This window comes from Eretmochelys imbricata, chromosome 8 (assembly GCF_965152235.1).
Source record: "Eretmochelys imbricata isolate rEreImb1 chromosome 8, rEreImb1.hap1, whole genome shotgun sequence".
In the NCBI taxonomy this organism is placed as follows: domain Eukaryota; kingdom Metazoa; phylum Chordata; order Testudines; family Cheloniidae; genus Eretmochelys; species Eretmochelys imbricata.
This window is the reverse complement of record NC_135579.1, coordinates 100,520,937-100,534,969: the sequence shown is the minus strand read 5'-3', so window position 1 is coordinate 100,534,969 and position 14,033 is coordinate 100,520,937. Positions and strand designations below refer to the sequence as shown.

The 14,033-nt window shown below is 41.9% G+C and overlaps 1 protein-coding gene across 1 annotated transcript in view; it reads right to left on the bottom strand.

Moving 5' to 3' along the window:
- AGBL4 (AGBL carboxypeptidase 4) overlaps positions 1 to 14,033 on the bottom strand; it is a 1,373,421-nt gene that overhangs the window by 115,321 nt on the left and 1,244,067 nt on the right. The window lies entirely within an intron of this gene.

The window sequence follows — 14,033 nt, the reverse complement described above, 5'->3', positions numbered from 1 at the left end:
CAGTGTATCCTGATCCCTGTGGGGGTGGAAATATCCGAGTCTACTAACTCTCTGAACACTAAGGACGACCCAATGCAGAAAAAAGGCAGAGTGCCCTCAGTTCTGACTTTTCTTTTCTCTGCTGTTTGTAGCCCCCTGTGCTTCTCTTCTTCATTGTACTCCCTAAATGGCTAGCAAGCTTCACTTTCCCTACCCAACTTGACTCCCATGTTCCAGGTGTCAGCCTGACCATCTAATGGCAATGCAGTCCACTGCCATGCAAGGACCTTAGTTGAAGGTCAAAGTCTGCAGGCTCCATTGGGAGCCCTCAGAAGCACCATGCTCAGACCCTTAGGGAGAGGTTGCTTTGGGTCACTTTCACATGACACATCCTGATTTGTTTTTCTACTCTTAAATTCTCCAATTTCCAGGCACCGAGCGTGACATAAAATGCTGTTGTCATCATGAATAGGTCGGAATATGAACAAGAGGCTGCTCGGCAGCTCTCCAACACCATTTTCTACAAGCCATTACCCTCTGATCCCACTGAGAATTACCAAAAGAAACTACAGCATTTGCTCAAGAAACTCCCTGAAAAAGCACAAGATCAAATCCGCACAGATACACCCCTGGAACCCCGACCTGGGATATTCTATCTACTACCCAAGATTCATAAACCTGGAAATCCTGGGCGCCCCATCATCTCAGGCATTGGCACCCTGACAGCAGGATTGTCTGGCTATGTAGACTCCCTCCTCAGGCCCTACACTCCCAGCACTCCCAGCTACCTTTGAGACACCACTGACTTCCTGAGGAAATTACAATCCATCAGTGATCTTCCTGATAACACCATCCTGGCCACTATGGATGTAGAAGCCCTCTACACCAACATTCCACACAAAGATGGACTACAAGCCGTCAAGAACACTATCCCCGATAATGTCACGGCTAACCTGGTGGCTGAACTTTGTGACTTTGTCCTTACCTATAACTATTTTACATTTGGGGACAATGTATACCTTCAGATCAGCGGCACTGCTATGGGTACCCGCATGGCCCCACAGTATGCCAACACTTTTATGGCTGACTTAGAACAACGCTTCCTCAGCTCTCATCCCCTAATGCCCCTACTCTACTTGTGCTATATTGATGACATCTTCATCATCTGGACCCATGGAAAAGAAGCCCTTGAGGAATTCCACCATGATTTCAACAATTTCCATCCCACCATCAACCTCAGCCTGGTCCAGTCCACACAAGAGATCCACTTCCTGGACACTACAGTGCTAATACACGATGGTCACATAAACACCACCCTATACCGGAAACCTACTGAACGCTATTCCTACTTACATGCCTCCAGCTTTCACCCTGACCACACCACACGATCCATTGTCTACAGCCAAGCTCTGCGATACAACCGCATTTGCTCCAACCCCTCAGATAGAGACAAACACCCACAAGATCTCTATCAAGCATTCTTACAACTACAATACTCACCTGAGGAAGTGAAGAAACAGATTGATAGAGCCAGAAGAATTCCCAGAAGTCACCTACTACAGGACAGGCCTAACAAAGAAAATAACAGAACGCCACTAGCCATCACCTTCAACCCCCAACTAAAACCCCTCCAACGAATTATCAAAGATCTACAACCTATCCTGAAGGATGACCCAACACTCTCACAAATCTTGGGAGACAGGCCAGTCCTTGCCTACAGACAGTCCCCCAACCTGAAGCGAATACTCACCAGCAACCACATACCACACAACAGAATCTCTAACCCAGGAACCTATCCTTGCAACAAAGCCTGTTGCCAACTGTGCCCACATATCTATTCAGGGGACACCATCACAGGGCCTAATCACATCAGCCACACTATCAGAGGCTCGTTCACCTGCACATCCACCAATGTGATATATGCCATCATGTGCCAGCAATGCCCCTCTGCCATGTACATTGGTCAAACTGGACAGTCTCTACGTAAAAGAATAAATGGACACAAATCAGATGTCAAGAATTATAACATTCATAAACCAGTCGGAGAACACTTCAATCTCTCTGGTCATGCGATTACAGACATGAAAGTTGCGATATTACAACAGAAAAACTTCAAATCCAGACTCCAGCGAGAAACTGTTGAATTGGAATTCATTTGCAAATTGGATACAATTAACTTAGGCTTGAATAGAGACTGGGAGAGGCTAAGTCATTATGCAAGGTAACCTATTTCCCCTTGTTTTCCTATTCCCCCCCCCTTCCTCAGACGTTCTTGTTAAATCCTGGATTTGTGCTGGAAATGGCCCACCTTGATTATCATACACATTGTAAGGAGAGTGATCACTTTACATAAGCTATTACCAGCAGGAGAGTGGGGTGGGGGGAGAGAAAACCTTTTGTAGTGATAAACACCCATTTTTTCATGATTTGTGTGTATAAAAACATCTTCTGTATTTTCCACAGTATGCATCCGATGAAGTGAGCTGTAGCTCACGAAAACTTATGCTCAAATAAATTGGTTAGTCTCTAAGGTGCCACAAGTCCTCCTTTTCTTTTTGCGAATACAGACTAACACGGCTGTTACTCTGAAACCTTTCCCTTGGCAGTAAACCAATGCACAACCCACAATGACTGTTTAGTTTAATTAAACAGCCAAGAGAGCAATACTGCATCTTATTAAGCCTCTCCTGTGTTAAGATGCTAGTTTAATGCAATATCAATAGGTGACTATACTGCATAGGAAAAGGAGTATTTGATTGTATTTGTCTCTAACATAGTAAACTGTTTGCTACTGCCAAAACATTATACTGGGCTGGTAGAGGACCAGCATAACAATAAAAAGCACACCAGCAATTCAGAGTTATACTATGGAGAGGAAAGATTAGCAAATATAGTATGAACTATCAAGCAGAATTTTCCTCTTTCCTCTTTGAAAAATCAGTTTCAAAGCATAAAGAAATTAATAACACTGGAGCATATTACTTTCCATAGGACAATTTCCCCATCAGAAAGAAAATCTGATGCAATCAGATACTTCTCAGCATTTCATAACAAAATACTGTAGCACATTATAATAGTAGATTTGTAATGAGTGAATTGACATCTAAGAGGATTTATGATCTAGATATCTAAGGCCAGGTCTACACTGGGGGGGAGGATTGATCTAAGATACGCAACTTCAGCTAGGAGAATAGTGTAGCTGAAGTCGACGTATCTTAGATCGACTTAGAATCACTTACTTCGCATCCTCACGGCGTGGGATCGACGGCCGCCGCTCCCCCGTCGACTCCGCTTCCGCCTCTTGCCCTGGTGGAGTTCTGGAGTCGACGGCAAAGCAATCGGGAATCGATCACTACCCGCCGATCCAGTGAGTAGTGTAGACATGGCCATAGGGATTTCTAAGGCCCCTTCTACATTTGTATCTAAGTGCCATACAAATTTAAGATACATAAGAGTCCATAACCTAAATTGTGTCACTTCCCTCCATTTCCCCACCCATGGATGTGCATTAAAGTAAGATTTAGTTGTAGGGATGGGATTGTATTGTCATTTACATACACAGTTCTTGGAGGAAGGCCGTCAAACGTTCCTCATATTTGGCTCTAAACTCAGTCAGCTTTGGGTTCTTCTGATAATGGTCTTATCTATGGCTATAGGACACACCTGTCTACATGTATTTGAATGTTTGACAACCCTGGAACAGGAGGATTTTTTTTAGTTGGTCTAGCAGGCTGCAACTAGAAGCAATAAGTTAATATAAGCAACATTTGGGCTGCATAACCCAGGCCATTGAATTTCACACAATACTTCCTGCATCAAGCCTATAACTTCTGGTTGACCTAAAGCATACCGTTAGAAAAACATCCAACCTTGATGTAAAAGACCTCAAGTGACAGGGACTCTACCACAACCCCAGGTAAATTGTTTCAGTGGTTAATTATCCTTACTGTTAAAAATTAGCACCTTATTTCCTGTCTGAATGTGTCTACTATCAGTTTCAGCCACCGGATTTTGTTATGCCTTTGTTTGCTAGTTTAAAAAACCCTACACATGAGGAAGGATTTCTGAGGGTAGTTACTTTTCGACCATGATCAAGTCACCTCCTTAACCTTCTATCTGAGAAGTTACATAGCTTCTGAAGTCTCACACAGTAAGATTTATGTAATTTAATCCTGTACTGGACTGGGCAAAGAATTGGAGTATAAACGGGCAAGTGTCTTGAGATAGGCACCAGAGTCTAGGAGGAAGAGTGCTAATATTGCACAATTTAACAGAAAGTCCCAGAAAAGCACACGTAATATAGTTGACACAGCGGCCTACAAGTCAGTTCTAGGTTTTACCAAGTAAAGACCCCAGTTTCATTGTCACAATAGTAAATTAATCCCTGGTATATCTCTGATGCAGTCAATGGAGTTACAACAGAAATTAATTTAGCCTCTGTCTCTGGATGCGGTTGAGTTGGTACTCTCAGATCAAGGAAAGGTGAGAGGAGTATAACCTGCTGTAGGAACCCATGAATCCTGTAGTCAAGGACCCTTGTAACTAAATGCTGTAATTCAAAAATAATTGTTTTGTAAGAGAGATCCCACCTTTCATTGCCCAGCCGTGGGAAAGTCATAGATTTTTTTAAAAATAAATATGCAGTGTCCCTAAACATTGCAAGTCATAGTGACTCAAGACATTTTTAGCACAAACTAGATATGTCTTCTTTACAGGGATATCTTTACTAATAAAAAGTAATCGTGATGCACAACCGGATACATAACCACTGTCTAATATCACTTGCACCTAAAATAAGATGGTTGAAGGCACTCAGTTTTTGTGACTTACACACACGATGCAATAAGAGTACCAAGCTATTATAAGGCTCTTTTAATCCATAGGTCTAAGTGATTTACAAAAGTGATAAGTAGCATCATCATATTACAGATCTGGACCCTGAGGCACAGAGTGGAAATGACTTTCCCAAGTTTACACAGCAGGCCAGTGATGGAACCAAAAACATAACGCAGCCCTCCTGAGGTCCAGTCTAGTACACTGTTATTAGAGGGTATTCCTATCTCTTCCCAGTCTCCTGGATAAAACAGAACTCTTCCAAGAAACTAGAATTCTCTTGGGATTCTGAAATTCCTTTTTTTTTTAATGATCAAGCCTGCTGCATTCATGTCACCACCTTCTAAGCTGAGCCATGTGACTAATTAAAAATATTCAAATAATGCATTTGAAAAATATGAGATTCAGCAGATAAATTATCTGATGGTCAAATAATTTAAAAATATTAATCCAATATCTTTTGAAATGTATCATATAAGTTATCTAACAAATACTATTTAACCCATTCCTCTTCTGATCATATCTCATCTTTGTCCCTCACTCTTCTGAGCATACCAAATCCATCTCCATCCCACACATCCCAGTCCAAATCTGCAGTAGCCCATCCTGTTCAGTGACATTTTACACATTGCTATAATAATTGCCATTTACAGGAACTACTCCCAGACCGTAATGCATATGAGCAGAATGATATTTCAGTGTTTCACATCTCTTTTCTTCTGGATCATGTTTATTATTATTATTTTATCAAAGGGAAACATCTTGCACATTCTCCATTGCAGAAGAAATTCACTCACAGCATTGCTAATATAATACAAATGTTCCCAGTAGAAAGATTCTCTTTGTTCACAGGCACGAAGGAGCTGGCCTGGACTTACAGTGGACAATGGCAGCATAGATAATAGATAATACTTAGTTCTGCCATGAGTGCAGGGGACTGGACTTGATGATGTCTCGAGGGCCATACCCAGTCCTATGATTCTATAGTTATTGTGCTGTTATACTCTAGTTCTCCACATCATTTCCTATGTTCCAAACTGTGGAGGGCCAGTTTGGAGTTTTGTTTTGCAACTGAATTAAGTTGTGTTCCCTAACTATAACAACCTCTCTATATATCCCAAAGCACTTTAAATACAGGAATTGTTTAGAGATGGGTAAAAAATTTCAGATGAAACTTTTTTTTCTCCAAAAAATGCAGATTCCGGTCAACCGAAACATTTTGTGAATTCACGTCAATTTTGCCGAATTGTTTCAATTAAAAAAACCCCAAAACCTAAAAGAGTGAAGCACGTCATTTCAACATTTCCTAAATGAAACCTTTTGATTTTTTTATTCAAACCGTCTGTTAGAAATTTGCTTCAAATTTATTTTTAAAACCATTAAAATAACTCCAGAACTAAACAAAACATTTAGTTTCGGGTTGACCAAAATGCATAATTCAATCCCAAAGCCTTTTCCCCTCCCCCCAACGTTTCAATTCACCAAAAATTTCCATTTTGGGTCACCCTAAAACAATTTGTTTTAAATTGTTGAATCATCCAGCAAGCTGAAAAATCAGTTATTGCACAGTTCTAATTGTTTCTTCCATTCCTGACACATAGCAACTTCTCAGGTGTAATGCTGACAGAAACACTATACACTTTTAAGACCGGAAGTGAAGAATACATAATCAGCCTGAAACTTCAGCTAAAATTTGCTTGGAGATTTAGATGTAATTACTTGAATTGGCATTTGGCTAGGATTCTGGAGCTAGCACTAACATTATTGCCAAGAGTGCTAGGAGCTCTTTAGTGGCCACAAATTGTCAGGACCTCTGAAAGATAAATGGAACCCTGGTCTTTTGAAGTCATTTTTTGGGGGAGAAGATCCCCCCCTGTGAGATATTAAAACCAATCCTAAATGGATTGTACAATCTGTGGGGCATTTGTACAGCACTTAGATCAATGGGGCCCAACCTGGCTGTGGTTTTTAGACGGTGTCCAATATAAATGTTTAATAATAATAGTAGAAGGAAAAGAAGAAAAAATTTAAATGTGGCCCAAGTCCTTACATTTGCTTCAAATGCTATGTAGAAAATAATGAAAGGCCAAACTTTTCTGGCTGCCATCAGCTGCCATTTGAGAGAGTTACAAGTTACATTATACTATATGATAATAAACGCCTCCCTTTCTTCTTTAGAGGTAGAATGCAAAATGATTCAGATGCCTTATAAAAGTCATCTAGCAATTTAATTTCCTCAAGTGTCTTTTCTTGGTGCTGACAATCAGTGGCAGAGATTTTCTCTCTCACCTGCTCTCTCTCTCTCTCTTTTTTTTTTTTAAAGTAAAGCTGTAATTACCGATGAGAAGGGCTGACTCAGCTTAAAGAGATAGAGAAAACAAAGCAAATTCTCTCTGCATCAAACCAGAAATCCCTTGGAAACGGTTAGAATCACCTCTCCATCCCCAATACTACATTTAGTGTTTCCTTCCTTTAAAAGAATGGGCTTCACCTCTTCTTGCTCCTGACAGCAGGGTAAATGAGTGAGTCTTTGCTCTAGACTTCATTTGAACCCCTGCTAACATGACCCATGCCGTAGACAGATACCCTGGGTCAGCCTAAAGTGTCTCGCAGATAGATAGATATATATATAAAAAATCGAAAGAGGGGGGTGTCGTAGGAAGAGAGTCTGAGACATAAGCCCTCGTATTAGAGGCCTGATATGAGGCAGTACCCGCTCACAGAATTTGGCAAGGACAGGGCTGATATTACAGAAATACACATTTTAAGAAGTGCTAGTCACAGAGCACTCACGCAAACACATCCCGATATCAAGTGGTACCAGAACATCCAGATATCAAGGATGGTACAAAAACATTCCCCAAGAATAATAGGAACATACTGACCCATCCTAAAAGATAAGATCAGGATAACAGTACAGTACGTAATAGAAATGTATTAATTGAACCAACATGTACAAGGTGATGGGTGATAGCTAGTCACATCAGGGGGCAGTAACTAACTATGTCAAAGGAGCAGTAATAACTGGTTTGTATCGGGATATAAGGATGTATCTTGGAGGGAGTATTTTTGTCTGGCCTAGGGAGAAACGGAAAATCCCACCGTTCACTGAGCTGGTCCATTATTACGGGCATACATACAGTAGTGGTCCGGTAGAGTCTGCGGGATACTAGTACCGTGCTTCATCGACAATAAACCTGGCTGTATGCCTTCATCCCTTAACGCATCTTGTGGTCATTGGGCAGTTTGCTAGAGGTCTGCCATGCCAGCTGTCTGCACAGGGCTGGGGCGGCACACAGAGGGAACACACACACACACAGCCAAACATCTGTCAACATCTAACCACAGGAGGGAAAGCCAAAAGAAGCCAGGGATAAAGAATAAAACTGTGTGTCCATTGTCAAGGCACCAAACAGTCAAAGCAACAGAGAGGCTGGAATTTGGTGCATGTTGCTATTAAAAGGACATTGGGAAAATAGATTCTTGCTTTTTTGCATTTTTATTTCATTATCTGGATGCCTTTGGAAGGTCAGTAATTAAAGGACCAAAAGAAAAATGATATTAGTAGCTAGTGCTGATATGACCAAAGCTAGAGTTTGAACAGTGCAATTATGATTCTTAAGGAAACAGACTTTTTTTTAAAATCAATAAAAGCTATAATAAAAGGATAAATGTGCAGTGAGCCCAGAACATTGGCCACTAGAGAGGCAAGTGATGCAGGGAAAAGCCAAGCCTGTCCACCAGCTGTCACTTCAATATGGATTTTATTAATTCTCTGGTATAGCAATTCATTTAGAAGAAGTGTCAAAGAGCTTCCTTCTCCCACACAGATCGTATGCTGGGAGGGAGGGAGAAAGATACCTCCTGTGATGCATCACACAGGGGTTAAAGCCACAGCTTAACATCAGCAATGGACAAAGTAAAAAAAGGTCCACAGCCAGCAATGCCACTGGTATAAATTGTCACAAATCCATTTATTTCAAGCAATGGACAGAGCAATTTCTCTGAAGTCAATGCAGATAAAACTATTTACATTAGCTGCGTCTCTGGCCCTCCAAGTTTCAGAAGAGTTAGTCCCATTGGACTAGGTCCTATGCTAAGCACCTCCCTTAGTCTAGAAACCCCACAATACAAAATTCACAAGACCTCCAGAACTTCCATCTGTCTCTGGACTCCAGAGAGAGAATACACAATACACAGAGAGAATAGCCTATTTTCAGTTATACTGGTACCAGCAGGAGCCAGAATGTTCAGATGCAACACAGAAATTAAACAACAAAAATAAGAAAGTTAGCCACATATTCTCAAACCTCTCGCGAGACGTCTGGGTTCATGGCCCACTATTAGGTTAAGGTTCAGATTGGTTCTAATATTATGCTAGTTACTCCGCCCATCTCTACACCTCCCAGTGTGTGCCATACAAATGACAGGAATATATTTCATTGCATGCCCTTTGGAGGTACAGAAGGTCTAGAGCCGGGGCTTTGTAAGCCACATCGAAGGGCCTTCATTTTCAGTTTTTACTGATCTTTACTGAAAAATCTCAGGTTTTACAAAAGCTATTATTCAATTTGTATTGATTTTCATTTGAATTTTGCACCATTCAAGTACCAATTATGTTAAGAAAATCCAATACTTTACATTAAGTAGGTTTGCTTATGTTAATAAACAATTAGTCTAGGTGTATACCTGAGGCTATCTGTTATAGAAAGGCAATTTAGTGAAAGATACACACACACACTCAGACACAAGTAGGCATATGTGTACGTACTATTAATGTACAACTCATGAAATAAACCACAACATTAAACTGCTTTCACTTTCAACGCTCTTTAGTTTTCTTTAGTTGTTATTTTTTTCTGTCATCCCGTCACCCAATATTAACCCTGCAATTTGTCCAGAAAACTGTGAAGTTAATTTTTTGCACTGATTTTCACGCATTTTACAACAACACTGAAAATGAAGGTGGGGCCTTAGCCACTTCTTATTAGAGACAGAACCTCCCATTTCACTCACATGGACAACCTCCTCCCATTTGCAACCACATGCGCCACCTCTTCCATCGTCTCCTATTCATCATCTCATGAGTCACCTTCCCCCCTTCACAGTCATGCAACAGTCCACTGGCTAGTCACTGGCTAGTAATTGTTCATTTTTTACTGTTTCTTGGTGGGTCATGTTTCTTCCCCTTCCTCTGGAAACAAGGGGAGAGAGGCAGCTAAGATGCCCACATTTGTTGCCACTGGTACACTGGAGGAGAGGACATTTAGGCTGGTTCCTGCTCTTTGATACCAAGTGCCTTGATAGGTATCTGGGGTCATCTTTTCAATGAGGAGTCTGGACAACCGTAGAAGAAGCTCTCAGCGTCTAAGTGGTGATGACACCAGATGTGACCTGCCAGCTCTTCATGAAACAAATGCAAGAGCTTTTCAGAACACATGGACCACAGCCAGATAACCATCGTCTGCTGTGGATGGGATACCCCACCAATTTCACTGGTTGCCATGTAAAAGTCGAGACTCACCCTGTTCTTAGTATAAGGAAATACTGCAATGTATCAAGTATCCTTGCTTGGTGAGTGTTGGCACTGAATGTTGTCCACTGTAATATGGCTGATATTGACATGACTCTAATATAGCCATTAACGCTTCCAAAAGGCTGGAAAAGACCTGACCGTATCACATACTCTTTTAGTTCCGTGGGTTCAGTAAATAAGATGAATGTAGTGCCCATAAAAGTTGTTGTTCATCCACAGAATAGGAACACAGTGCCCCAGTGTGCGTGTACCCTGCTCTGAAGTGACTGTCGGCAGCGCTGAGAGAGCAGATGAGGGCTGGTTTCGTGGTTCAAGCGCAGGACTTGGAGTCTGCAATTTTGAAGTTCTAATCCTGACTTTTTCACCTTTTGCCTGTTATTCTCACCAGTTCAGCACGAATAATACTCCTGTCCTCCTGAGGCCTGGCTGATGTTTGGAAAGCACTTAGAAGACCTGGAGCACTTTAGTGGATTCATGTAAAGTATTAATTCATCTGCCAGGCCAATTCACTCTTTGACCCCTTGGCAGAGGCTCTGCAGAGACTTCCAGTTAGTATCAGCTATGACACTTTGTGCGATTTGGGCAGCTGGCCACAAGCAACTGGACTGGAACCAGCCACTCACACAGGACACAGAAGAGCCATCAGATGGTAGTAACATTTGGTCATGACAGGCCTGAACTGGATTTGAAAGGGTGACCTAGAGGTGAAAGACTCCCTCAAGAAGCCTTTTGTATTCAAATGCATATTAAATTAGACATGGGCTGAGGAGACAATGTTAAGACCTAGATCAGGTTTAGACAAGACTTTGAGGTCAAATGCACATACAATTTTTGCATAACTTTAGCCTCAGCTGAATAGGAACCCGGAAATGAACTCCTTCTGATTTTGGGTCTGACCCCAAACCAAAACCATAAAGATAGGTTTGAACAAGGGCATTTGAATCATATCTCACACATAAATTCAGAAGGATTTGGATTCAGAGAACTGGTTTTCACCTACATCATAGAATCGCAGGACTGGGAGAGACTTCTATAGGTCATCTAGTCCAGTCCCCTGCACTGAAGCAGGACTAAGTATAATGTAGACACTCCCTGACAGGCATTTGTCCAACCTGCTCTTAAAAACCTCCAGTGATGGGGATCCCACAACCTCCCTTGGTAATTTGTTCCAATGTTTAACTACCCTTACACTTAGGAAATCTTTGCTAATGTCTAACCTAAATCTCCCTTACTGCAATTTAAGCCCATTATTTCTTCTCCTGTCCTCAACGGTTAAAAGTGTTAACTCCAGAACGCATCTGCCGTGGTGCAGGTTTCCTTGCTTGGCTCCTGATGGAAAGTTATTCTGGTGAGGAGACCTGTGAGAAACGTTTCAGTTCTGCAAATAGAGGTTCCTGCCTGTGTTTTTGACCTGTCCTCTGTGAAACACAAAATGAAGCATTTGCCACATTGAAGGAACACTTTAAGGTGTAGCTGCCAGATTTGTGTATTGTCCCCAAAGCCTGTTGGTCACCAGTTTTCAGTCTGTTTATGTAGGAATCATTTTGCCAACTGCTGATATGCAACCATCTCTGGGGTAGAACTGACACACAATTTGTTTAATAGTACACATCAAAGTGACAACAATTTAGGGCAAGCAGTGAAGAATATTGTATCCTGATGAAACTTGGTGGGGGGAGGAAGGGGAGGCTTAAAATGTAATCACTCACACTGGAATTTGACCAGTGGCTTTTTGCAAGAAGGAATCTTTAAATCTTTAATGACCACAGAAGTGTTTCAGATCTTGACTGAAAGCATTTAGGGTATACGAAGAGGGAAAAAGAGAATTCCCACCTTAGATATAGAGGGAATAGTACGCGTATAGTAATGTGTTTCGAACAGAAACACTATAATCCAGACAACTCTTGGACATGCTAATTGCAACACCTGTCTGGGCAAGTCTATTTCCTGGGCAGGATGTGGCAAAGGCAGCAAAATGGAAAGAAAGCAATACATACTGCTTGTTTTCATGTGCGTCTCTGAGCACCTACTACTGCTAATCATAACAGACTTTATGGTCTGGTCCTAGAGCTGCAGTGTGACTGCTGCAATATTGAGTTCTTAGCAATTGTGATATTAATATTTTGTGCTTTATAAGCATGAATTAAGGAAGCCTCCCAATGCCACTGATGTGGGCATTCTATCGCTTTACAGAGAAGTCCATTGTGTCCTGAAGAGGTTAAATTGCCTGTTGTCACACAGCACTCAGTGGCCGAGCCAGGAATGGCACCAAGGAGTCCTGAGTTGCAGCCCCCTCCTTTAGCATGTAGGCAGCACTCCAATTAAGTGATCTTTCAGAGCCAAATCTGAGTCAAACTGTGAAATAGCCAGTTTTCCTAGCATTATTTTACTCTCTGGATTAGGACCCCTGGGATTCTTGGAAATTACGTCTAAAATAAACCCAGGCTCTTCCTTGCTGTTAGAATCAGACTGAAGAAAGGCATGTTACTACTATTGCTGGTGTCCAAAATATCAGTCCATATACATGTCACTGCCCGAAGGACAAGTAAAAAGAAGATATATTTCCCTGGGTTCAAAGGGACAAAGCCCTGCTTATCAGAATCAGCACATCTGTCAAGTTAGGTGGAAAACAAAGAGCGACAGGGAGTTATCATACAAATGTCATGTGACAGGCTTTGTTGGTTAGTGGGAGGTATGCAGTACATGGATGCTAGTCATATGTTCCTGAACTGAATGGCACAGACAGAAAAGTACACTCGCTCTCATTCTTAATCTTCCCAGTGTGGTCTTACAGCAAGCAGAAATCACCAGCTGAACAATGTCAAATTCATGGGCATTTCTCATTTGGTTTCCTCTTCTCCCTCCCTTGTCAACTTCACTCTATGCACAACTGGATGAGAGCAGGCCACAGAGCACCTCCAGGTGAGAGATAAGAGGAACCATTTATGTGGCAAGGGCTGACAAATAGTAGCCTCAAGGCATTGGGAGTAGCTTTGAAATGAGTTGGATAACTGGACACAGTTTTTCTCGAGCAGAACATAACTAATACAGTCAGGGGGTCACCTGATGTGCCCTTCCAACTCTGATTGACACGAGCACCTAGGCATGGACGGAAGAATAGGGTTTCTTGGATTTTAGTGACTTGGAATCCAATTGGCAGCACAGGTCTCTTTCACCGCTGCTCAGCCCTTCCTCCCTATGCTTTACACTTAGCAGTATTTATTATCTGCATAGTCCTGTAAATGTGCATGGTGCAGACAAAGATGGATTTGTCTCAAGCCCACTCTGGTTGGATCTCCCTTGTGGGTGAAAGCATAGATCCACATGCCCTTCGCAGGCCACTCACAACTAGTCCTTCTTAGGTGTACCTGAGAATTATTTTACACCACTTCCGACAGGATTTCAGGCCTGGACTACACTATAGAGTTAGGTCGATGAAAGGCAGCTTACGTTGACCTATGTCACTGTACATACTACAGCCTTGCTCCTGCTGATGTAAGTGCCCTACTTCACGGACATCATGACACCACCTCCACAAGAGGCGTAGGTTTATGTCGGTGTAGTTAGGGCGATGCAGTGTCTGTGTAGACACTGCAGGTTACTTACATCAGCTGTTGGCTGTCATTCTTGTCAATTTCATGGTTCCAGCATGGAGCCATGAAATTGACAAGAAAGCCACTCACAG